This window comes from Ceratotherium simum, chromosome 1 (genome assembly GCF_057802395.1).
Source record: "Ceratotherium simum simum isolate JZ-2026a chromosome 1, ASM5780239v1, whole genome shotgun sequence".
Classification (NCBI taxonomy): Eukaryota; Metazoa; Chordata; class Mammalia; order Perissodactyla; family Rhinocerotidae; genus Ceratotherium; species Ceratotherium simum.
The window spans coordinates 23,285,880-23,311,359 of NC_141900.1; the positions used below are offsets into that span (position 1 = coordinate 23,285,880).

The 25,480-nt window shown below is 37.1% G+C and overlaps 1 protein-coding gene across 1 annotated transcript in view; it reads right to left on the bottom strand.

The window, feature by feature from the left end:
• The window catches only part of MAGI2 (membrane associated guanylate kinase, WW and PDZ domain containing 2), a 978,709-nt gene that overhangs the window by 227,746 nt on the left and 725,483 nt on the right, over positions 1-25,480 (bottom strand). The gene's annotated exons all lie outside the window — the stretch shown is intronic.

Consider the following 25,480-nt stretch of genomic DNA (forward strand, 5'->3'; position numbering starts at 1 on the left):
GAGAGCACTGATTTAGGAGTTAGGAGGTTTATATTCCTATGCCAGGCCTGCCAGTAATTAGTGGTGTCAACACATCTCTGGGTCTCATCCCTCATTTATTCATTAAATTACTCAGCAAAGATTTATTATTCCCAGCTACTACTTTGAGTCAGGCACCATGTTATAAAAAGAGAATATTGACGCAGATGATCTCTGAGGTGTTTTCCTCACTCTGAAATTCTAAGACAAAGGTCCTTGGATTCTACCTCTTAGCTATCCCTGCAGTTTGTTCCCTCCTTTCTTTTCCTACTTCCACCACCTGAGGTCAGGACCTCACCATGTCTTGTATGAACTTTGGCAACAGTCTCTTAGCTGGTCTTCCTGATGTCACGGCAGGAAAAGACTAGGGAAGGAGGAATGGGAAGCCTAGCACACAGCATGATTCAACGAGCCTGTGGGATTATGGGGTTCCCTGATCTCATGTTGACCTCTAGGAGTACACGGGATTGCTAATAAATCCCTTCTTTTGGTCAGGATTGGCTCAGGAACCAGGAGAGCATGAATATTCTGCAGATCAAGGGCATTAGTGCTAATGGCTGTGAAGCGCTGAGCACTGCCTTCCATCCGCTTCCCTGTCCACTCATCTTCCACACCACACTCTCTGATATCCTCTTTACTTAAGGTCCATCAGGGCCCGAACATAGAAAAGAATAGAGTCCAAATTCTCTAGCGCAGCATATAAAGCCCTGAGTCTACATTTTCAACATCTCCTGCCTCTTCCCAACCTACTCTGCTTCTGTTGGCCCATGAAGTACTTCAGAGCCATGCCCCTACCCACGCTATGTGCTTTCCAGCCTCCTGCTTCTCCTCTTGCTCTGTCCCCACTAACTCACTCCTCGTCACCCTCTGAGGCCACCTTCACCTTTTTGACCATCTTTCTGACCACCTCCTATTATTGAGTGTTAATTACTTCTTCCTGTGTGTTACTCTTCCTGACAGCTTAATTCTTCAATCCATTTAACCACATTAACAGCACCTAGAATTTCTCTAACCATAATGACTACCATTTTAATATATTTATCTGGTATTTACAAAGTCTATCTTACCTAATCCTTACAAAATCCATATGAGATAGGCATTATTATTTGTACTTTATGCAAATAATATGTGTGGAAACTGAACCTACAAGAAGTCAAATAACTTGTCTAAAGTTGCATTGATAAGTAGGTGAGATTCAGGAATTGAACCCAAGACTTCAACACAAATGTTAAGAATTTCAAACAGTCCAGGATATATCTTGACTTGGACACTCTTTTGTGTTCCTCAAATCATATCAGTCAGAACACTAAGTAAAATATCTTTAACTCCTGAATATGAAAATTGAGAGGTGAACTGAAATATTCTTTTGATTAAGTTAATGAAGGGAGGCAGTGAAGCAAATAATTGCAAACAAGGGAATCCATTGCAATAGCCTGGTCTACTTTCTGCAGTCCTCCAAAATGCGCTGTTTGGAGGAGGGCTTTGAGAATGCTGAGGTGGAGAGGTGACAGGGCGCTGTAACCCACAAAACTTTGTAACCAGCACGAAACACAAGCTCTAGTATAAATTATTTCAATAGCTATGTGATCTTGGGCAAGCCATTTAACTTTTCTTGATATAGTTTCTTTTTATGTAAAATGAAAAAGTCAGAAAAGATAACTCTAAGGTACAACTTTAAGAATTCGTACATCTGGTGAGAATGTGGAGAGCCCTCCTCTCGCACTCCTGTAAGGCATTGGGAAGTTTCAGTGGTGCAGTGAAGCAGGGAAGTGACAGGCTTCTGGGGTCGAAGGTTCCTTGATTCTCTACAAAAGCAGCCAGTGATTCCAACACTCTATCTATAGGCAAAAGGACACCAAGATGTTAGCGTAGCCACTTGTTTTTCCAAAGAATGAAAGACTCCTTAATCACATTTTATAATTTCATCTATGTGACCCGGTGCAGATGCCTAATTAAAAGCTTGGTTAAAAAAAAATTTTTATGCTTAATCAGCACGCATCCAACAATTACTCTCCGGCAGATGTGAATTAGTCCGACGATCTATTTACATTTCCTTTGTGTTTGGCACTGAGTGGTAAGACATATTTAAACACTTGCATTTTACTTTGTTGGAAAGGAGAAAGAAAATACATTCTAAGAGAATCTAGAGACACTGATTATTTGCTGGCCTGGCAAAGACGAAATAACCCTTCAGACTAAAACTATAAGCAAAGTTGCAAAAAGAAAGCACAAAAGACTGTTTCTTGCAAAGTTCCCAAGAGCTTTCTAAATAGCTTGCTCATTTTAGGAATTCAATAGCATAAAACGGTCAGTGAATCCGTCATTTCTCTAAAACAATGTAATGAATTGCAAACCAAAAGAAAAAAAAAAGAGAGAGAGAGAAATACACTATCAGAGGGACCCTATAAAATGAAAATAGGTTCCTGCATCTAAAGAGAACTTATGATTTCACAAGAAGAAAATAAAAATAAAAGAATTTTTAAATAATATCTTGAAACCCTTGGCAGGACATGAAAGTTTATGAGAGGAAGATATAAATGTATTGTAGAGTTCCCCTGTCCTCTCCTGTGTGTTACGGACACACACGAGGGCAGACGCATCAGAGAAACGTGCTCAACCACACACAGGCCCCCACGAAAAGTCAGGCTACAGAAGCACCTTGTAGAAAAGAGTCATCATTTTACATGGACCTTAAGCAATGTGCATGCTTATTTTCAAACAGTATCAACTGTATTCCTGAACAAGTAGGGTTCTTTTCTACATAAATGGCTCTGAGAGGCCAACACAGCCTGACTTATCACCATCTTCTGACTTTACTCCAACACAGTGTATTAAGCGGCTATAAAACCTCCCCTGAATTGATGGGGGACAGCTGCTGGGGTGGAGCTGGAAACTGTCCACAGACATGCGTTCCAACAGTTTATTCTACTCTACCCGCAACTGTCAATTGCCAAGCGTTCTGACTGAGCAAGAAAAATGAATAACAAGCAGAGAGAGAGAGAGAGAAAGAGAGAGAGAGAAAGATGAGAAGGATTGGTGCATCCATTTCATTTCCGACTGCTGCCTCCTGCCAAATGGCAGAAAATGTTTGTAACTATGTGTGTGTGTTTGCTACCTGACCTATGCACCTACACACACTTTTAAGACAGATTGAAGCAGTGTTTTTAGTCAGAGGAAAGTAGAATGTAGTTTTTGATCTGTGAAATTGTAATACAATAGGGGAGAAAGGACTCTCCATTTCAAGACTCCAGATAACCTTTTATAAAGTTGTTTCCTTGAATTGTTTTAAAAAATATATATTATTTGCTCCACTGTGAGCTGGGTGCTGGTCCAGAGTATCCACACTGGAGGAGGTGGGATGTCTATTGTTGGGGTTGCTTGGCCAAGGAAGCTCTCACCCTTAGATTATCACCCTATGTGGTATTTCTGGAAAGTATTCTAGCTAGTGCTTCCATTGCAAGCCAATCAACAAACCTTCACTGGTAGTGTAACATATTAGACTATGTTGATCTACTCCTTCACTCTCTTCATGAGAAAAATTGCAGAGCCCCTGCTGCCTCGCTGAAACAAGGGCTGCCAGAGTATTTCTCCCATATGGATTTCTGAACTGGTCCAGCATTAAGTTGCTGAGCTTCATAAAATGACTGGCAGAAAGAACAAATGTGCCGTGCTAAAAATGCGACTGTATACTGCATACACACTGGTCCAAGGTTTGATGAGAGAGCCCTTCTAACTTGTTAAGAGGGAAACAGACTTGGCAGATGTGAATCTTCACTGACAGACTTTGATCATTCAAACTTGGACGCTTTTATTTCCAATTTCAGTTTCTGAAAGAGCAATATTTTATACAAGTATCAAGAAGTCAGTCTGCTCATTGGGCCACAGACACCAAAGATTGCCAATTATAAATCCCTCAAACACATGGAAAAGGGGAAGAAAAAATTTTGTCTTGGCTGCACTGAAATTTTGGAATCCACAGAAAGATCGTTATTATCTCTTTGATTTATGTGGAGAGAAAGGAAAATCAATATGGTATCTTATAATATCAGACACCTAGGACTTCCTCCATAGGGCATATACTTCACCATTACCCTCTCTATGCTAGATGCTGGACACAGATTCTTTTGGGGATGAACAATGCTAGTAGTCTAGGAGTTCCATACAGCAATTTCCCTGCAGACGATGGGAGGCTATTCTGTTCTCAGATACAACAGACAAATGTCACAGAGAGACACAATCTAATCCCCTGCTGTTCCCAATGTTACAATTATTACACCATACCGAGGCTGGTTGGAATAAATTAGCAGAGAATCATCATCAAAGATTTTAAGTTGTTCCCTCTATTGAATATATATCTACATGAATATACAGTACACGGAAATAGATCCACATGTTCACATGCTAATTTTCTCATTTAAGGGTTACAATACGTTTTACATTCCAGACAAATATAGTTAATGACAGAGTCAGAAACAATAAAAATTTTCTCATTTTTTCAATCTAAATCTAGTAATAATTTTATAATTATAGTATTAGCACTTATTTTAAGTCTCTGCAAACCATAGTAAAATGCAAGAATCCTAACCACACAGTGCCAGATTAATCAATTGAAAGTGAAAATTTTACATAGTCTCTTTATTTTTTTGGTCTAGGTAATGCAAAACAGTCCATTAAATCCTTTCTACTGAATAAATACATTGTTGGAGGTCACAGAGCAGTAACTAAATTGGCTAATAATAACAATAGCTACTATATATGTGCCAAGAATGATAAAACTGTATGCCAAGAACTCTACCAAGCACTTGAGAGACTTAATCTCATTTAATCCTTGAAATAACCTGATGGAGAATATACTGTCCCCATTTTATAGAAGTGATCATGCCTAGAGAAGCCAAGGTCCACAACTACAAAGTGGCAGAGTTGCCTTATCTCTGATGTGTTTGGGGTGACCTGCAGGCTTGTCTTCTAACTATATGGACGTTTGGTTATATAAATTTATGAAATTTATATATTTATTTGGCACTTCTTAAGACCTAGACTATAGTTACTCATTTGAAATTTTGTTTACCTAATCTCACATTTTTGACTGCTTGAATTGAATAGATATTTTGGCCTAAAGAAAACATACATATTTTATCACGACATACCAGTCTTGTTTTTATTCACAAGTTGTAGCCCACATGAAGAAATCGCCCAGTGACAGAATTACCTGTATTTGAATGGGCTAGTGAGCCTGCCCAAGTGCTAAAGGAAGTAAATCAAAACAAAATAAGCACAAAATGCCAAGCCACCGAAGAGAACCGCTAGGATAAAACTTTGGAGTCATAACCATCTAAAAAGTCCTACAAAGAAAAGAATGAAAATTATTTTAAGGTATTTTATGAGATGCTTAAGCTTTGAAAATCTGGCTTTCATGAATTCTAACAGCCAGCAGAACTATTAGGAACAGGACTGTATCCCAGTTAAGTGAAATCAGAGTGGATAATTTTAAGGGACCCAACTATGGAAGGGGCAATTAGCTCATTAGCTGACTGTAAAGGAAGCAGTTTCCTTAGGTTTAGAACATATGAAACACTATAGTGCCTTTTTTTGGGTACACTATATTTCCAATTACAGTTACACGGACATGCTAACTTTTCTACACAAACAGTAATCAATGATGTGATTGTTACTCATTTCCATTTTGGATTCTACTCAGGAAACTGGCACACAGAAGGCATAACGTCACTCTTCACATTCCTAATTACCAGCCTATGGAAGCAAGAGATCTAAGGATTTAGTCCATGAATAATATAAAAATACAGTCATCAGATCATAAATATTTATAACTACATCAAAAGTTTGGTAGTCAATCTTTCAATAATTCCTTCAGCATAAAATATTTGAGTCAGGATATTGGAAAAAATGTTAATTAAAATTGAGACTTAGCTCTGAAAGGATAGGAAACAGGAAGTATATCAAATATTTTCTGCTTTGAAATATCTTTATCTAATTTTCATCTTAGTTTCATTTTTCCCTATGGGTTTGATTGCAGGTTCTTAAATTTATTCACCTACTAAACATGCAATTATCATTTTAAATCTGACAAGCCATCTACCTGCTTTGTGGAGAAAGATTAGAGCTAAGAGGCAAAATTTTGTGTTTTTTTGCAACAGTAAAGTGAATACTAAAATAAACTTCAGTATCTATTTCACTTACTTATTTTCCTTTGTTCAGCCAGAATTGTCTCATAGATTCTTTCCTAATTTTTTTTTAAATCAGGAAAATGCACTAACACTTAACTATTTTTAACAATAACTTTAGTAACTGTGATTGAATCAATACACGCAAAAGATAATTGTAATTATGACATATCTTGTATACTCTATGTATGTTAAATATACAATAACCTCATTATTTTCAATGTCTTACAAACTACAGAAATATTTAAAGTGTTATCCTTGTTATCTGTGAGAATGATCACGCCATTGTTGTGTGTGAAAATTCATGGTAGGAGAGAAGAAGATAAGTAATGATTTGAGGTTGGTAAATTCTAGTGGAAAAGGGAGGATGACTTACAAACACAGAGGTGAGGAGCTAGAGACACAAATTTGGAATCATGAGTACAGAGACCTAGGTCCTAAGCTTTCATTCCCACATTTCTTTTATTTCTCTATGGATTTTGTATTTAAAATGATTTTTCAACCGAAATTTTTTCTTAAGTAGTAATTATTTCTTCTATTCTCACTAATTTAACTGCTAATGAGAGTTTTTAATCAGCATGAATCAACCAGTGTAACCCACATTAGGTTGACATATTTTTAGTCATAATACAATAATTTTGATGTTTTACTCTCCATTCAGTAATATTTATGGGGTTCCTACCATGTGCTCTGGGAAGGGCCCAGCAGGTACAAAGATGAGCAAGATATAGTCCCTAACCTTAAAATACTATGAACTGTAACTGAAGCTAGTAAAGAAAACTAGCACATATTTATTATGGATAAATGCATGATTCCTTTTCAGTATTCAAAGAAGAGCTGTCCAAAGGTGCAGCAAGTTTTGGGAAATGGTGTTAGCTGGGGAGGGGTACTCCCAGGGCAGAGAAGCCAATGAAGGAGACAGGAAAAGTGAAATCACAGAGGAGAGCCATAACTGTAGGATGCCAGAAAGGATGGCATTTGAAGAGGGGCTGGTCACTCATTTCCAGTGTGACAAGAAGAGAACACTAGATTGAGGAGTGGCCATTGATTTCAGCAAGTGGGTGAGCCCTGGGGACATTTCTCAGTTTAGTTTCAGTAGGCTGTTGAGGGCAGAGATAACAGTATAGGAAACTGGAGAGGAGAGAGTAGTGAGAAAACAGATGTAGTGGTTGTTTACCCGCTACACTGAAGAAATCTGGTAGGGAAAGTCAGGAAATAAATAGAAAAGGAACTAAAAGGAGCAGGCAGACAGGAAAGAGAAGAGGAAGAACAAGTGGAAAAGAGAAACTTAAGACATTGGATCAGGATCAGAGGATGTGAATTTGAAAGTTTACCTAGAATTTTAGCTTCAGAATGAAAAAAGGACAACATTTTTTTTTTCCTGACTCTAGAGGAGAAAACAAAAGTAGGAGCAATAAGAAAATTTTACCTTCATTTTGATTTATAAGAAACTCAGTTCATTTTCTCAGCAAAGTAGGATGGCAGATGGTTATCTTGGAGACTAGGGCAGTGACAGGAAATTATGGCAAAAAAAAAAAAAATCTTGCCTTTAAAGATTTCCCAGTATTCCATGCCGTCATACAGAGCACCATGAATCAGCTGGTGATTTCATGGCACTGCTATTCCTCAAAGCCAGGTTTAGAGACAGGAGAGAAACAGTGCCTAGTCAATTGAGGTTGTCTGCCCTACTAATTCAGATAAGCAAAAGTTGATCATTCAAATATTTCAACAATTGCCCAAACTCCTCACCTCAAGTTTTCAGATCTTGTTCTATATAATCTTAATAAACTCTCTTAAGGAATATAAATTAAAGCGGAGGTACTGCTCAAAGACGTGAAAGATTTTTTTTCCATCTAAGGAGACTATGATGGTGAGTTTTACGTTTCAGCTTGCTAGGCTATAGTATTCAGTTATTCAGTTAGACACTAATCTCGGCATTGCTGTGAAGGCATTTGTGGATGCGGTTAACATCTATAATCAGTAAACTTGAAGTAAAGGAGATGATCCTTGATAATCTGGTTGGACCTCATCCAATCAGTTGAAAGGCCTTAAGAGCAAAACTGAGGGTCCCCTGAGGAAGAAGACATTCTGCCTCAAGACTGAAGCATCAGCTCCTGCCCAGGAGTTTCCAGCAGGCCCTATGGACTTTGAACTTGTCAGGTCCCATGATTTTCATAAACCAATTCCTACTGATTCTGTTTCTCTGGAGAACACTGATTGATAGACCAAAGCTCAAACTGTACTGAAGGGAGTAGTTCTGATCTCCTATTTCTGGCACTACACAGTTTTATCTATTGAAATTCATTTCTTAAACTTATTGAAGGAAATGAAGATGGCAGTGATGGTCAGTGACCGGGGCAGGAAATATGACGGGGGAGACGGTTTCACACTACTTGATTTTACTAGTTAATTTTCAGTCCTTTACTTATTTAATACAGCATAAACCTTGAATGAAAACAACATTCTTTGGATTAATCATATAATTCTCCAGTCCTGGATATATATCTCCTACTGATTCCAACTGTGGCATCAGACCTCTCAGTTAAACACATAGAGATACAGCTTATGTCTGAATAATTTACATGAGATATACCTTGGTCTAAAAACATTCACCTAGGGGATGGTTTAAGCCATCTCAAGTAGATAAACTGGTATGTCTAAGTCTACTGCTGTGTAGGTAAGTTGTGACACACCAGGTTGTACACTATATGTGTATACATGTGTATTTATATTTGAATTCTCTTGCTCTCTCTCACTGTTTTAGACACAATTAATTTACTCATCTGTTAAATGTTACACATTTATGACATTGTGGCACTGAGGTATTTACTTAATATTGGGTTCAGCACCTGGTTATCTGTAGCTGAAAGATGAAAAATAACTATTCTGCAAAACTCAAGCTAGATCATGATTCTACAAAAGAATTTCATAGCCATTCTCTCCCATGCAATCTGGAGGGTACTGCTTTTATGAAATTTAAAATACCCTTTCAGAGAAATACAAAATTTAAAGTCATTTATTACAGACATGAAATGCTAATGAGAACATTTAAAAACAGTAGTCAGGCAATTCAGCCATGCACTTCATAATTTATGGGTATATTTTATTTATTCAGGTTAATAAAGGATATGTTTGACATATTATCAGACTGACCTTGTTTCTTGGCAAATACTATGTTAAAGTCTCTAGAGCTAATTCCATTGCCAGCCATTCTTTTCAAGGACGGCTTGTTATTATTCTCTTGGAAACCATTAACAGACTGTCATACAGAATAACACGTACTTTGTCCTGAAATTCTTTATTGAAGAAGGCCCGGAAAACAAAGGTGATTTCAAACTTTGACTCTCGAGACTCTCAACTTCTGAGAACTTTTACTCTGTACTTAAATTTTAGAATGTTCAAATATTATGAAAACACATTGGCCTAAGAAAATTATTTTAAGAGGAGATTCAGGGCATATCTTGAGTGAAAGCTAGGATTCAGCCTAACCTTCTACGATATTTCCATTGCTATCTACTTTGCTGGATAATGGGATCTGATGCTCAGTTTGACATGAGCATCAGTCAAGTCATCAAAAAGATGCATTTTTGTTTCATATTTGGGACTTATTAAGGCTGAAAATCAAACGAAGCTGAATTAGGAATTGTGTACAGGAAATTATATATCCACAAAGTCCCTCTTTTCTAGTCTGTAGTCTGAGGCAGGGGTCAGCAAGGTTTTTCTGTAAAAGGCCAGATAATAAATATTTTTGGCTTTATGGGCTATATGATCTCTGTAGCAACTACTCAACTCTGCCCTTGTAGCACAGTCATAGATAATATGTAAATGAATGAGTTTGGCTGTTCCAATAAAACTTTATTTACAAAAACAGGCAATGGAGCAGATTTGCCCATAGCATTGCTTCATTGGCCTTTGGAAAGAATTTGGCATAAAGACTCCAAGTGGTATCAGAACCAGGACTGGGGAACTTGAAGTAAGAGAGCATCAACCACCTAATGAATTTAAGTCTCCACTACACCGATTATATTCTAAAGTTGTTCTAATACCATCAATAGTACTTAAACACTTTATAGTTCATATAATACTTTCCCACATACCATCTCTTATCAGGAAGATCATTATGTATATTTTATAGAATAGATGAAGAGATTGTTGATCAAAGCAATTAAGCGGTACTAGACTAGTATCTTCTGATTCCAAGTATCCCCAGTTTATTCTCTTGAAAGAACTCACAGTGACAATTTTTTAAAACATGAGAATGAACAGGAGAAATCCTGGAACATGAAAGCCAGGCAAGTGGCCTATTCTTAAAAGGGAGAAAATGTTTCTAGAAACCACAAACAGGTAAGTAAGACTTGTAACTCTTTCAGAGCAGATTATAAGAAAAGTTGTTCATGAGCCCTTTGAAAAGAAATAGATAATAACTAGCAGCCAGAATGGGTTGACTAAAGTTAATCATTCTTAGTCAACCTTATTTCCTCTATGATATAAAGTTATTAGGACAGTTCCATAAACACAAAGCATTGTGAGTTTAGCAAGACACTTAACAAAAAATCCTTGATGGAGGTAAGTTGGAGAAGTGGCCTGGAAAATACCTCAGGATAATTTATAGTCTTTTAAAAAACTACTTTATTGAGGTATGATTGACATACAAAAAACTGTACATATTTAATGTATACAATTTGATGAGTTTGGAGATAAGTATACATCTGTGAAACCATCACCACATCTATGCCATAAACATATCCATCATCTCCAAAAGTTTTTTCTTTATTTTTACATACAGAAAATTATTTATTATTATTATTTTTTGGGATAAGAACATTTAATGTAAGTTCTACTCTCTTAGCAAATTTTTAAGTATACAATACAGTATTGTTAACTATAGGCATTATACTCTACATTAGATCTCTAGGACTTATTCATCTTGTATAACTGAAACTTTGTATGCTTTGACTAATACCTCCCCATTTCCCCCTCTCTCTATTCCCTGGTAGACCCATTTAAATATAGTCTTTTGAATAGTAGAACCCACATAGGTTGATAAATGGATTAATGTTACCATGCCATTGGACTCTAACTGTGACTGCATTTAATGTGTGTGTGTGTGTGTATATAAAAGTTTTTTTAAAATATCGATAGATCACCCTTGAATGAACAACAAGAAAGTATGCCCAATAAATATGTAAATTATACATCTGAGGGAAATGAATCAGGATCATAAAGGATCTTAGATTGAAAATGTAGACAAAGCCAGCAGATAAAATTTAATAGGTATAAATATAAAGAGTTGATTTTAGATTTAAAAAAATGAAAATAAATAGAAAAAATGACACCTGATGACTCCCTGAATGATGACAGGTAAAGGTTACAAGGAAGGAGATTTTGACTCAATTTAAGGAAGAATATTTAGCAGTTATGGCTCTGCCATAATGGGAGGAGCCATCTCATGTAGCAGAAGGGTGGGAAGACAATGAGCTTCAGAGCTTTAGAGCAACTTCTCAATCTTTAAATGTTCATACAAATCACCTGGAGATCTTGTTAAAACGCAATTCCTGGGGCCGGCCCTGTGGCCTAGTGGTTGGGTTTGCATGCTCCGTTTTGGTGGCCTGGGTTTGCAGGTTCAGATCCTGGGTGCGGACCTACACCACTTGTCAGCTATGCTGTGGTGGCAACCCGCATACAAAATAGAGGAAGATTGGCACAGATGTTAGCTCAGGGTGAATCTTCCTCAAGCAAAAAGAGGAAGATTGGTGAAAGGTGTTAGCTCAGGGCAAATCTTCCTCAGCAAAAAAAAAAAAAAAAAAAAAAAAAGCAAGCAATTCTTGATCCAGTTGATCTGGGATGGGATTTGCGATTCTGTTTCTAACAAGCTCCAGAGATGCCAGTGTTGTGGTCTATGACTGTCCACACTTATCATGGCAAAGCTTTAAGGAATGGACTTAGGAGTCCTACATACCTGGCTCCACCACTTACTGCTGAGTTTCCTTGGAACTTATTTAATGTCTCACTTGAAACTTTGTAACTTATTTACATGGAGATAACATACCTATACCTCACAGGACTCTTATGAGGATTCAACAAGATTATATATGTTGGCACATAGTGAGCACTTAATATATATCAATTTCCTTTCCTCCTTCACTTCCTTGTCTTTAGATATATTTGAGCTGAGGTAGGATAATCATCTTTCAGGAGTTCTGAATGTGGTTCCTGTGTTTTGCAGGTCTCTTATAGACAACAATTATAAGCTGAGAAAGCTGAAGTTAATAGGCTCTTCCCCATCCTTTCCTGGCTTTAACTCTGAAGTAGATAGAAACAAATTTGGTATCCACCATTAACTACCACCTCCTTCACTACCCATTGAAATTTGTCTTTGTGAAGGGAATATTTGCTGGTTGATCATAGGGCCATGGGCCGCGGGTTTAACTCAAGGAGCTATTTCCTTCTCTCCGAAGGAGATAGCTGTCCCAAGTCACGTCCACTAGTGCTCCTGCAGCATCATGGAGCACTTCCAAATCTCCCAGAACACTATCCTGGGCATTGCTACACTTTGCCCTGCCTCAGAGATCATTCTGCTTCCAGCTTAATTTCTCAGCCATCCCAGCAGCCACTCTGAAGTCTGAAAAGTCACCTTTTTTAGCTTGTGTTTAGGACTTCCTTGGGTTTGATGACTCCTTCAGGTGTCCTGTGTGAGGCGAGTCTTACGCTTTTCAGTTTTTAATCTCCCTATTGATAGTAGTTAAGCACGCTCTCTTTCAGTTAATGACGGCTCCTGCCGTTGGAGCCAATAGAACAAGAATTTTCTCTGCATTGTGTCTGTGCTCACTTAAACTACAACCATAGCTTCGACGGGAGGGAACACTCTGGATGAGCGCACACACAGACACAGACACAGACACACACACACCATGACTGACTCTCTCCCCACTCAGAGGGGTCTGCACAAGGGACCATGGATCAAGCTCCTTTCTGCTGGCTCATGCCTATCAATTTGGGTCATCAGGTCCTACCTGGCTTCTCTCTTCTTCCTTTCCTAGTTGCAGCTAAGATGCCCTGAGGGTCATTTAATTTAGGATATAATTCACCTGGCTGCTACAGTTTTAAGCCTGATGTTCAGCCTGGACTCTCTTGCTGACTAAATGTACTTTTTAAGAGCCAGTTTTTACTTCTCTTTTGACATTTCAAAACTGAAAACCAGCCAATTCTATTTTAAAATAATTAGAGAACTAATTAGAATAATTAGTTTTATTCTTAAGTGCTATCCAATCGAGGCTGCTCTATCCCTGGGAACTTTTGACAAATACATCTTTATTCACGTGTCCACTCCTCTCTGCTCCACCCCATCAGTGTTTGGGCTAAAGAAAGTGCATCTCACCTTCTCCTGAGAATCCTTCATTTCCTGTCTGGGGAAGCAGCTCACACTTACTTGGTCAGAAGTCAAGGAAATGGATTTATCAGTATCTAGTTCATCTTCTCAAGTCGTATGTTCTCTTTATGTATTCTTTCCCCAGTTGACTCAGCCATGATTTTTTTTCAGGCAAAAGGGCATAATATAGTTCATTGAACTATGGAGGAGATCACTAGCTCAGGACTTGAGTTCTAATTTGAGTCCAGTTGTGGCTGTGTCACCAACAGAGAAACTTGGCTGCTTGTCATCAAAATGGGAGCAGAACCAAGCGTTGGTGTGCTCATTAACTAAGGGACCTTGATTATATGCTAGAGGGATCTTCCTACCTCCCCAAAAAACGATTATTGCTTGAGTTCATGGCCAGAAATTTCTCTGGGCAAAATCATGTTCTGAATTCCACTCCCAAAATAAGTGCAGAAAATACACACTAAGAATAAAATGCAAACGCATTTTAATAAATGCATTTATAATAAATAATAATAAATTATATATTAATTATTATAATATAATAATAAATATATAATTTATTATTATATTATAATTATTATAAATTATTATAAAATATAATAAATTATATTTTATAATATATTATAAAATATAATAATTATAAATTATTATATATAATATAATAAATAATAATAAATTAATAAATAAAATAAAATTGCAAACGCAATTTTAAAAGTACACTTTAGAGTTTAAATTCTGATAGATGTGGGCAGAAGATGCTGGAGGATAAACAAGTTTTGGCCAACTGGCTGTGGACCCTCTAAATGGTTTAATAGCCTGCAAATAACTCTGACAACTTACAACATAGCTTTTATGAGCCAGGGCAAAATGAACTTACTGAAACCATTCTTTCCAGTGTATGAATTTACACATAGAGATGTTTAGTGAAACTTATACTCCAACCAACACAAAAACCTTGCTGACAGACTGGGTTAGGCATCTGAAGAAATCTTAATCTATTCTTAGAACTCTTTTGTATTCTTTGATTTTTGGTAAACTAGTTACATGATTTTGGTAAATTATTTTACCTCTCTGAGTCTCCATTTCACTAAGGGAACAGCACCATTTTTTGAAATACTATTTGCCATTCATTTTGCTGGCAATGGGGATAATAGAAATAGATGACATTTATTTTATCCTTGTTATATGTCAGGCTATGTGCAGGCATTGTGCAAAACATTTAATGTGAATTATCTGACTTGACCCTCACAGGAACCCTATGGAGATAACGTGTTACTGGAAATAATACTGTTATGTCTTTGTTTGGGAGATGGGGCCTCTGAAGCATGGAGAGATTGGTAACTTGCCCATGGTCACCGCAGCCTGCACTCCTAACCAGTACATTTAACTGCCCCTCAGTACTCTAAGCTGAGCTTAAACTTTAATGTGCTTGAGAATCACCTGGTTATATTGTTAAAATGCAGGTTATTTTCTTTTTGTTTTTACTTTGACTAGAATGTTTATAACAGCTTTGTTCATACTATACAAATTGTGGCATAGTCATACAATAGAATATTATTCAGCAATATTAAATAATAAACTTCTGATACATACAACATAGATTCATTTCTATATTTAGAGTCCACTGATATGAAGTTCCAGACCAGGCAGATCTAGTCTATAGCGATCAGAATCAGAGTAAGATTCGTCTCTGTGAGATGCAGACTGACTAGAAGGGGGCACAAGAATACTTTCTAGGAGGAGGGAAATATTTAGTATCTTGACTTCAATGGCCTTATATGGGTATATACATTTCTCTAGCCTGACTGCACATTCAAGCTATGAGCATTTCACTCTATGTAAATTCTATCTCAATTCAAAAAATAAGTGAGGAAAATGGAGTATTTTTACAAGACAACAATATTTCCTTTTAAAATGTAAATTATGTTATTACTCTCAGTCAAAAATATATCAAGCCCGGGTGGCCTAGTGGTTAAATTCAGCATGCTCTGCTTCAGTGGCCTGGGTTTGGTTCCAGGCACGGACCCACATCATTCATCTATCAGTGGCCATGCTGTGACGGTGGTTCACATACAAAATAGAGGAAGATTTGCAACAGATGTTAGCTCAGGGTAAATCTTCCTCAGCAAAAAGGAAAAAATATATATATACATATCTCAAGCCTCAAATGAGATTTTTTTCTTTTATGCCAAACAGTCAAATCAAAAGTATGATGGGCCGGTTCCGTGGCTTGGCGGTTAGGTGCGTGCGCTCTGATGCTGGCGGCCCGGGTTCGGATCCCGGGCGCGCCCCAGGGCACCACTTCTCCGTCCAGCGCGAGGCCGAGTCCCACGTACAGCAACTAGAGGGATGTGAACCTACGACATACAGCTGTCTACTGGGGCTTTGGGGGGAAAAACATGAATAAATAAAATCTTTAAAAAAAAAGTATGTTGCTCTTTTTGTTAAAATATGCTCCATCTCCAGATATCCACACTTGAGCCAAATTTTGACCTTGAACTTCAAGCACTTTTTAAAAATATTGAAAACTATAAGCAACCAAACACAACTAAGGTAACTACATGAGAAGACATGTTAATTAGCTTGACTATAGTAACCATTTCACTATATATATACAAAATATCATCTTGTACACTTTAAATATATACAATTTTTATTAGAAATAATTTTTATAAGATTTATAAGATAAAATGCAATTCCTGATGAGGACATTTGGGATGAGGTCCAAGTTTCTGCATTGCTGACAAACTCTCAGGTGACGCCAGTGCCACTGGTTCATGCGTCATAGTTTGAGTGGCTAAGGTCCCAGACATGCAGTTCACACTCCAGCTTGCACATTTGAAATATCTGGATGGCTGTTGAAAATTTCTAAGTCTAGGCCACATCTCACGTCAATTAAATCAGAATCTCTGGGGCTGGAACGCAGGCATGAATTTTTTTTAAAGATCTCTAAGTAATTCCAATGTACCACTGCACTTGAAATCAATTTAGTAACTCAATATTAGCACTACAATAATAGAATACAGTGCACTGTATTAGTAATCTAAGTACTATCCTGTGAAATTTTTTACGTCAGTTGTGCGTGTGTGTGTGTGCGTACTGAGTTCATGGTGTAAGATGTATTGCTTATTGTGGGTCAAGGTAAAAAAATATTTGAAAGCCACCCTCTATACTAAAAGGAATACGATTTCCTTTTTTTCTCTCTGTCTCTCTCTCTCTCTCTGTTCCTCCCTCCTTACCTCCATATTTTGTCTTATTCTTAAAAGGATTTAAGGGATCTTACAAATATCTACTCTTCATTAAGATACTATTCTTATCCACAAGAAGCTCGACATCTACTAGGGGAGCCAGATGTTTTATAATACAAAGGGGTGGGTGTTATACAGAAAATATCAGATCTCTTGGGAGCCCACATAAGGAATATGGTGAATTACTATTACTAAAGGATTCGGGGAAGGTGTCATAGAAGAATTGACATGTGATCTGTGTTTTGAATAGGAATCTGGCGAGTTAAAAAGGAGGGAAAGGAATTCCAAAGAGAGGCATTCCTTACACCTTGTGCAAAGTTAAGGCATGGGCTGGGTTTCACTGGCAGGATCAGGGTAAATCTGGCAATGATGATAGTCATGAAAATGTGTGCTGAGGTAAAGCACCCTGGGGGTCCTGGGGAAGGTATCCACAGGAAAGCTAAATGCTGGAATGGCCAAGAGGAAGGAGAGAAGCCAGAGCTCAAGGCTGGAGAAGCAGCACCAAGAACTGGTTCTAACGGGAAGGAGGAAGACAAGGAGGAGGGAACTAGAATAAGAATCCTGGGGTCACGGAGAAATGAAATCGGGCACTGGGGGTGAAGAGAAGTAAGAAATTGGTTGACATGAATGGTTTAGACTAAAGATGAGTCACTATTCATAAACATCAGAGCTTGTGTGGGGTTTATACCCAAGTAGACACATTTTATGAAAGGGAGGCTGAGAGGGTTCATTGTAGGTGGGATGAAATTAGTGCAGTATACGGCTGCAATGGTAAGCTGGGACTTTATGGTGGAAGACCTTGTATTCCAAGATAAGAGATTGTTTTTGTCTATTTTATAATCCTCAGAGGTTTATATGAGCGAAGTGGTATGATCAGGTTTTTTTTTTTAAAGATAATTCTGGAGGTAAAGTTAACGTGTGACTGCAGTGTAGAATGACTATTGCATTGACTGAGGTAACAGACAACGAGGTCCTGGACTAAGATAAAGGCAGGAGCTAAGAAAGGAGAGGAGGACTTCTGAAGAGGAATTGTCAAGGCTTACCGAATATGGAGTTAAGAGAGAGGCAGAAGTTTGGGGAACCAGTGTTTAGGTTCTAGCTTGGGAAACATGCCATTAGTCCAGATGTGAATTCAGGAAGCAGAGAAGTTGTGGAGAGGGGCAGGCTAAGCACAAGGTACTTGTAAGGTGGATTGTCTAGCCCATGGTGGGAAATATTGGGTCTCACAGAGGAGGACCATATCAAGTAGACCAGGAAAGATTGAGGGGGCTGGAACAGACAATCTCTACGACTTGAAATCAAGCCACCATATTAGACAGGCAGCATGAAAGGGAGTGGTTAAAACAGCAACGAGGTTTTAGTTTCCAAAAATTCATATTCCTAAGTCATAAAAGGAACCTGCATAAATGACTACTAGTGAATTAAAGTAGGTCTCGAAAGTCACCTGACTGATCTTTCACCAATACGTTTTTCTAAGGATATAAGGCAGGATTGTAGTGTAGACTACAGCTATATAGTTTCTTCCTATAATCACACTTTAGGCTAGAATACTAATTTTGGCTTCATAGCAATCATTTAAGAGTGTCATTTTATTTTTTTACAGAGAATGTTATTTGTGTATGTGTATGTGTGTGATATGTTATGTCATACAAGAAGCTAATCTATTTTAAGTAGGGTAGACGTGACTACTAATCGACAACTTTGATAGATTCAGCATCTATCAAAAAAGCATCTGTTATCTACTCTATTTTCATAATTTGGGGATTTGATAGTTGTCTAAAACATTTTTTATCAAGATATGCTCTAAACTTAACAAAGATACCCAAATTATCATTTAGACAAGAGAAGGGGAAGAAACTACTATAAATACTATCAACCTCCTTTCCCTGAAATAAATGTGCAAGATCAATCCGAGTAGCTGAATTTTCAATGTGTGTATATTATCCCAAATGCCTGAAACCACTAAATAAACAGGAGAGGAAACATTGCCAGGACTATAAATCCAGCAATGCTTGGCTCATTTCATGGGACAGATAATTTCAGTGGGAATTCTTCTACCATAAGATAGGCAGATTCAATATATAAATTTAACGTGACAATGTAATAATAGGCTACACGAAAAATAACATTTAAATAATAAAATCATGCCTTGTTCTGAATTTAAGCCATTATTCATATTTTCCTATTAAACATCAACGTAAATGGAATAATAATGTTAATTCAAAATTAAAGTAATTATGTACTGTTTAAGTTCTATTTAATATTCATACGTCTCTTTTTTGCAATGCTTTCTCTTTTCCCAGTTTCCTTGTTTTAATTCTCTAGGCAATATTTGCCATTTTCTCTACGTTTTACTAGTACTTTGTAAATATTTCAATTATGTGTCATTCCTATCACACTGTATTTAAGTTTTTTTTTTACCACTTGTGTTTCCTCCACTAGATTGTGAACTTCCAGGGGGAAGATTCTGTGCCATTATTGCTGAATTAACCAATAGAATAAGCATAGCACTTTGGACATAAAATTTTAGGACAAATAATTTGATTTTTAGTATAGTCCAAGAAAGGGAGACATCAAAATAGTCATCAAGGAAAAAAATAGGAACTTTGTTAGGTGGTGTTATCCTAGTTTCATTATTTAGCATAATTTATATAGAAGGCTTTATATAATGTATAATACACATTATCTTTTCAATGCCTAGGAACTCTAAAGGTCTTAATTCTGTCCTGTGTTTTATTCTTATTTGTATCAGAGTCTAACACTAAAAGGAAGCTATGTTTGTTGGATGAATAAACTTCACGTTTGGAAATGTTTTTTGCTTAAGGCAAATCTTAGGACAAGTTTGGAAACACTTAGCAAATATCGTCTTCTCTTTTTAACTTCTTAGTAGTGCACTGGCATCTTGCTTCAATGCCATCAATCAGCCAACCAACCACCAACCAACCAAGCAACCAACTAACCAAGCAACCAACTAATCAACCCAGCAAGTATCCAACCAAAAAACCAACCAATACGTATTCATTGAGCCTCTGCTCTGTGCTTAGCACTATGCTAAGTACTATGAGGGGTATAAGGCATGGTTCCTTCCATTAAGGAACGTCATTGTTAGGTTATAAGGTGGTCAAACTTAAAAGGTTGCATTGCATTTAATGAAGCTTTTTTGGTATTTTAATTATTGAGAACAATTGGATGGATAGTTTTGTTCAAAATACTGCTCTATAATAAATAAGATCCTGGAATAATATTTCTGCATAAGATATTATCATTTTCAATTGTTCTAACTCATCAGAATAGAACATAATTATTATTTTTAAAGATAGTCACCCATTTTATCTCTATTGGATATCTTTTACTTGTCAATGACAAAATAATAATCCTCATGTTATTTTTCCTTTCTACTTATACCCTTTTCCTTTCTATGGATTTTAGTTTTTGTACAGTACTTTCATATTTATGTAAGTATAATTGACTGTGATATTTGATAAGCAAAAACTGGTTCAGGGACAGCAGCCATGCTGCTGGTTTAGAGAAAGTGGGAGTATCTGAAAGATGATGCTGACAAATCTGACTCTATTTTCTTTTTCAGCTGCTTCCACCTTTGGTCTGTATATCCTTGTCTACGTTGACTGTAACCATAAGATTGACTAGATTATGTGAATACATCCCCAGCTGTGCCTCTATTTGTCTCTTAGGCCAGTGTGGGGAAAAAAACTTGTAAATTTGATATCTGAATGATCATCCATTGAAGGCAAGATAGCACGTGACCATTGAGGGTGTGAGATCTTATTCAATTTTTTTAGCATCATCTCATATGGTTGATCACTATCTCCCTCAAGCAATTTCTTCATTTGGTTTCCAGGACATCACATTCTCCTGGTTTTTTCTCTCACCCATTGCTCCTTCTAGTCTCCTCTTCTGTATCCTTTTTCTGGGAACTTTTCTCTTCTCTGTTATACTTACTCCATAGATGATCTCATCCAATCTTATGGATTTCAATATCATACGTCAATGACTCTCCCCCAAATCTCTATATCCAGGCATGATCTCTCCTGTGAACTCCAGGCTCAACTACTTACTCAATACCAGAATGTCCCAGAAGTCATCTCAAACTTAATGTATGAAAAACTGCTTCTCCCTAAGTCTTCTCCATCTCAATCATTGATACCACCATTCAGGACAAAAATTTTAATCTTTGATTTCTCCCCCTTTCTTACTCCTAGTGTCCAAAAATCCATCAGCCAATCCTGTAATGTCTACCTCCAAAATGTATACTTAACCTCCCCACATCTCACCATCACCACTGCTACTACCCTGGTCCCAGCTTTCATAAACCCTTTCCTGGACTACTCTAATAGCATCCTAACTGGTCTCTCTGCTTCTACTTTTACCCCTGACAGTCTATTCTCAACACAGGAGCTAAAGCAGTGTTTCAAAAATGCAAATCTTATTTCTTTATTCTTCTGCTAAATGGTTACCCATCATGTTTAGAACAAAGTCTAGAAGCTTTACTGTGGCCCACAAGGTCCTCTATGACCAGCCTCAGCTATCTCCCCAACCTCATAACCCTAATTTATGTCCCCTAGCTACACTGGCCTCCTTGCTGTTCCTCTAACAGACCAAGCACAGTGCATCATGAGGGCCTTTAAAGTTTCTCTTCCCTCTGCCTGGTATGCCTTGCCTCATATCATTTAGGTCTCTGTTCAAATGTCCTGCCCTCAAAGAGGCCTTCCTTGAGCATTCTGTTGCCTTATTCTGTTTTATTTTTCTTCAAAGCACCTCTGACATCTTATTAAAGATGGACTTATTTATTCATATTCTCTCTCTCACTAAAATATTCCACGAAGCAGGGACTTCGTTTACTGTGGTATGCCTCATGCCTAGAATAATGTTTGGTACATACAGATAAATATTTTTTCAGTAAATAAATTGAGATAAGCAGAATATCATTTATCAATGCAGGAATTAGTTCAGTTCTTTTTCTCTGTCTCATCCTTCTCCAAAATTGAGTAACTTCTACTGGTTTTGAAAATGCTTGCTTAGACATTTAGATGGAATCTGCTATTTGCTACTGAACACACGATTTTTGCAGAATGAATGCCTATCTCCTGAAATGGGCCAATATAGGAGCTGTTGTTGAGCAGCCACAAAGAGCCCAGTCAGCTGGGGAAGGGCTCACCTGGCAAAGCACAGGTAGGTGTATTTATGAAAGGAGCATTTTTCTACACAGTGCTGTAGAGGAGAGGAAATAAGCTACAGCAGTTAAAAGCACAGAATGCTAAGCAAGTTGGGCTAGTTCCTTAATCTCCCTAAGCCTTAGTTTTCTCATCCATTAAAAGAAGTTTGTGACAAATCTCCCATGCAGAAGAATAACAAATAATTTATGTAGCTACATAAGGTGGTGGAGCATAACTCTCCAGTCCATCAGTGTGGGCACAAAATGACGTCCTTCCAAAGAGAACAGTATGGAAAGAGTGGGAAAGAATAACTTTACAGTGGAGAAATCTGACCAACACTACATTAGCCAGGTGATAGAAATTAATATCAACAGGTGATGTCATGTTGATAGTATGTCCTTTTGATACGATGTAACGAGAATAGTGTTTTGCTTCTGTGGTCTTCCTCACAAAAATCCATAACCTCAGTATAGTCATGAGAAAAACATCAGATAAATCCCATCCCAGTTGAGGAACATTCTACAAAACACCTAACCAGTACTCATCAAAACTGTCAAGGTCCTCAAAAACAAGAAAAGTCACAGGCCAGAGGAGGCATGATATGATGACTAAATGTAATGTGGTGTCCTGGATGGATTCTGGAACACAAAAAAGGACATTAGGTAAAAGCTAAGGAAATCTGAATAAAGTATTAACTAGTTAATAATGCCGTATCATTATTGGCTCATTAAGTATAACAAATGTACCATTCTATTGTAAAATGTTAATAATAAGGGAAATAGGGTATGGGGTATATGGGTACCACCTTCACAGTTTTTTTGTAAATCTAAAACTGTTCCAAAATAAAACTTTTTTTTTTTTTAAAAAGAAGGCTCATTGTGATGATTAAAGTGAAATAATTTATGATAAATTCTAAACCCTTACTACATGTTATAACTTTTTATTGGTTTCTTACTTAAGGATTTAGTCATATTTAAATTTATCACACATAGAAAGTTTAAGTAACACCCATTACATGAAATATGCTGTTCCTAATAGCATCAATGCTGCTATCCAGCAGGAAGGGTATGGTTAAGTGAGATAAGAAATATCACATAATCACGAAAACCAATGGCTGTAAACATTATAGGACAACACGGAAAATGCTCATGATACAAGGTTTAGTTTTAGATAGACACAAAATTACATGCACAGTATGATTATGGCACTTACAAAATAATTGGAAAGAAGTACATAAAAATGCTAGCAGGGAATATGTTAGGTGGGCGTATTATAGATGAACTGGAATTTCTGTTTTCCTTTTTTTCTATAATGTATGTATAGTATTTTAAATATCAAAAATAAATTTAATACTATTCAGAAGTATATAAAAACAATAGCAATTAATCAAAAGTGTGACAACTTTGCATTTTAGTATGTTCATCACAAAGTGACTAAGATTTTTCTTTTACATTGAGGGATCTTTATCTGGGGTTCCAGATAAAATTTAGGGAGTCTGTGAACCTGGATGAGAAAAAATTACATCTTTATTTTCATTTACTTCTAACAAAAATATAGCATTGCCTTCAATAATAAATGTTTGCAACAAACAACAGCAGTGCAGCAGGACCCATGACATTGCCACCCATAGAGATCACAGACAGTTTTTATTATATTACAGTTGTTGTAGATATCTTGACATGACTTTTATGCTAATCACTATTGAAATTACAACAGTTATTAGATCTGCTATTAGCTCTTAGTATTTAATAATTTAATAAAGAATCACAAATGTTACTGTATCACAAATTTGTGTTTTAAAAATATTTAGTTAACTACATATCAATATAATTGTTTTCCTATGTAATCTTATGATTTTATTTTATGTATTTAAAGACATTATTCCAAGAAGGATCCATAGGCTTCACCAGAGTGCTGAAGATCATCATGGCTCAAAAAGTTTAGGGACATCTGATTGAAAAGAAGGCTGAAGGTACCACCATAAATAATTTGAAATTTCATGTTGTACTTATCTATGAATTTTTATATGAGTGAAAAGAGAGCTTAGGAGACATCCTCTACAGGCCATGGTGGCAACAGGTAATTAAAATCAGACCTGTTCACAAGTAGAAATCAACATTTATACTGATTAAGGTATCAACAATGGGGGGGTAAAGTTGATATGCATAAGCTATTTCCACACTTTCCAAATTTAAACCATGGTGCCTACTGACCATACAGAACAGATCCCATTTGAGATCAAGCAGTAGTTGACCTTTAATGTCACTTTCTGCTCTCCCTATTCTGCTTCTGGATGCCACAAAACCACACTGGTTTATTTCTGTGTAAATTAATATAAACAGTTTTAGCTGGGTTCTCATTGCTGCTATCCATTCTCCCAGCCATCCATCCATCCATCCGTCCACCCACATTATCAAGCGCCTAATGTATCTCAAGCAGTGTCCAAGGTGCTGAGGACACAGACCTGAAAGACAAAATTTCTCTCTTTAAGGAACTCAGTGGGACGCAGACAAGTAAGCAGACAATCCTAAGCGTGTGATGGAAGCTGTGATGAGATAGGAAAAGCCCTAATTCAGACCAAGGAGGCTGGGAGGAGAAGACTTCCAGGTAGAAGTGATGTTTGAACTGAGTCTTGAAGGATAAATAGGGCTTGGCCTTGTTAAAGAGCTTGCTCCTCCTCCTCCATCACCTGGATATCCTTAAAGCACCAGAGACTCACCATGTCCAAATAATAGTTATCATCATCCCTCTTCATGCCCCCTTGCCACCTCCACATTTTTATAGTCCCTCCAAGTGAAGGAAGTGGAACTGTCTTTAACAACCTTATCATCAAAATCCAATTATTTGTAAAGTGCTGTGCAGTCAGCATTCTCTTTTATATTATTCTTAGTTGTTCAGTCAGTTTTCTTTTGAAGTCCAACTTAGATTTTTAATCTTAACTCCCACAATTTTCCAGTCGATATGGAAGCGCTTGGTAAATGGTAAAACACTATGCAAATGTTAGTGGGTTTTATTCTAATTAACACTAATGCCCTTGGTATCTCATCTACTCCCATGGTTTTAAATACCATCTATACACTGATAAATTCCAAATTTATATTTCTAATTCTGACCTTTCTCTTGAGAGTCAGACTAAAAATCCTACTGCCTATTCAATATCTCCACTTGGATATCTAAAAGGTACTTCAAATTTATCACCTCCAAAACTAACTCCTAATTCCTACCCCCTTCCCCTTGCCCAATCTGTTCTTTTCATAGTCTTCCCCATATAAGTTGATGCCAACTCCATTTATACAGTTGCTCTGATCTAAATCCTTGAATTCCTCCACATCTGTCTATTCCATTAGCAAATACTGTAAACTTTACCTTCAAAAACTGACCTGAATCTTACATCTTCACTGCTCTCAAGTCTAAACCACTTGGACTATTGCTTTCCTACCTGTCTATCTGTTTCTGTTTCACTACTGTCTATTCTCCACA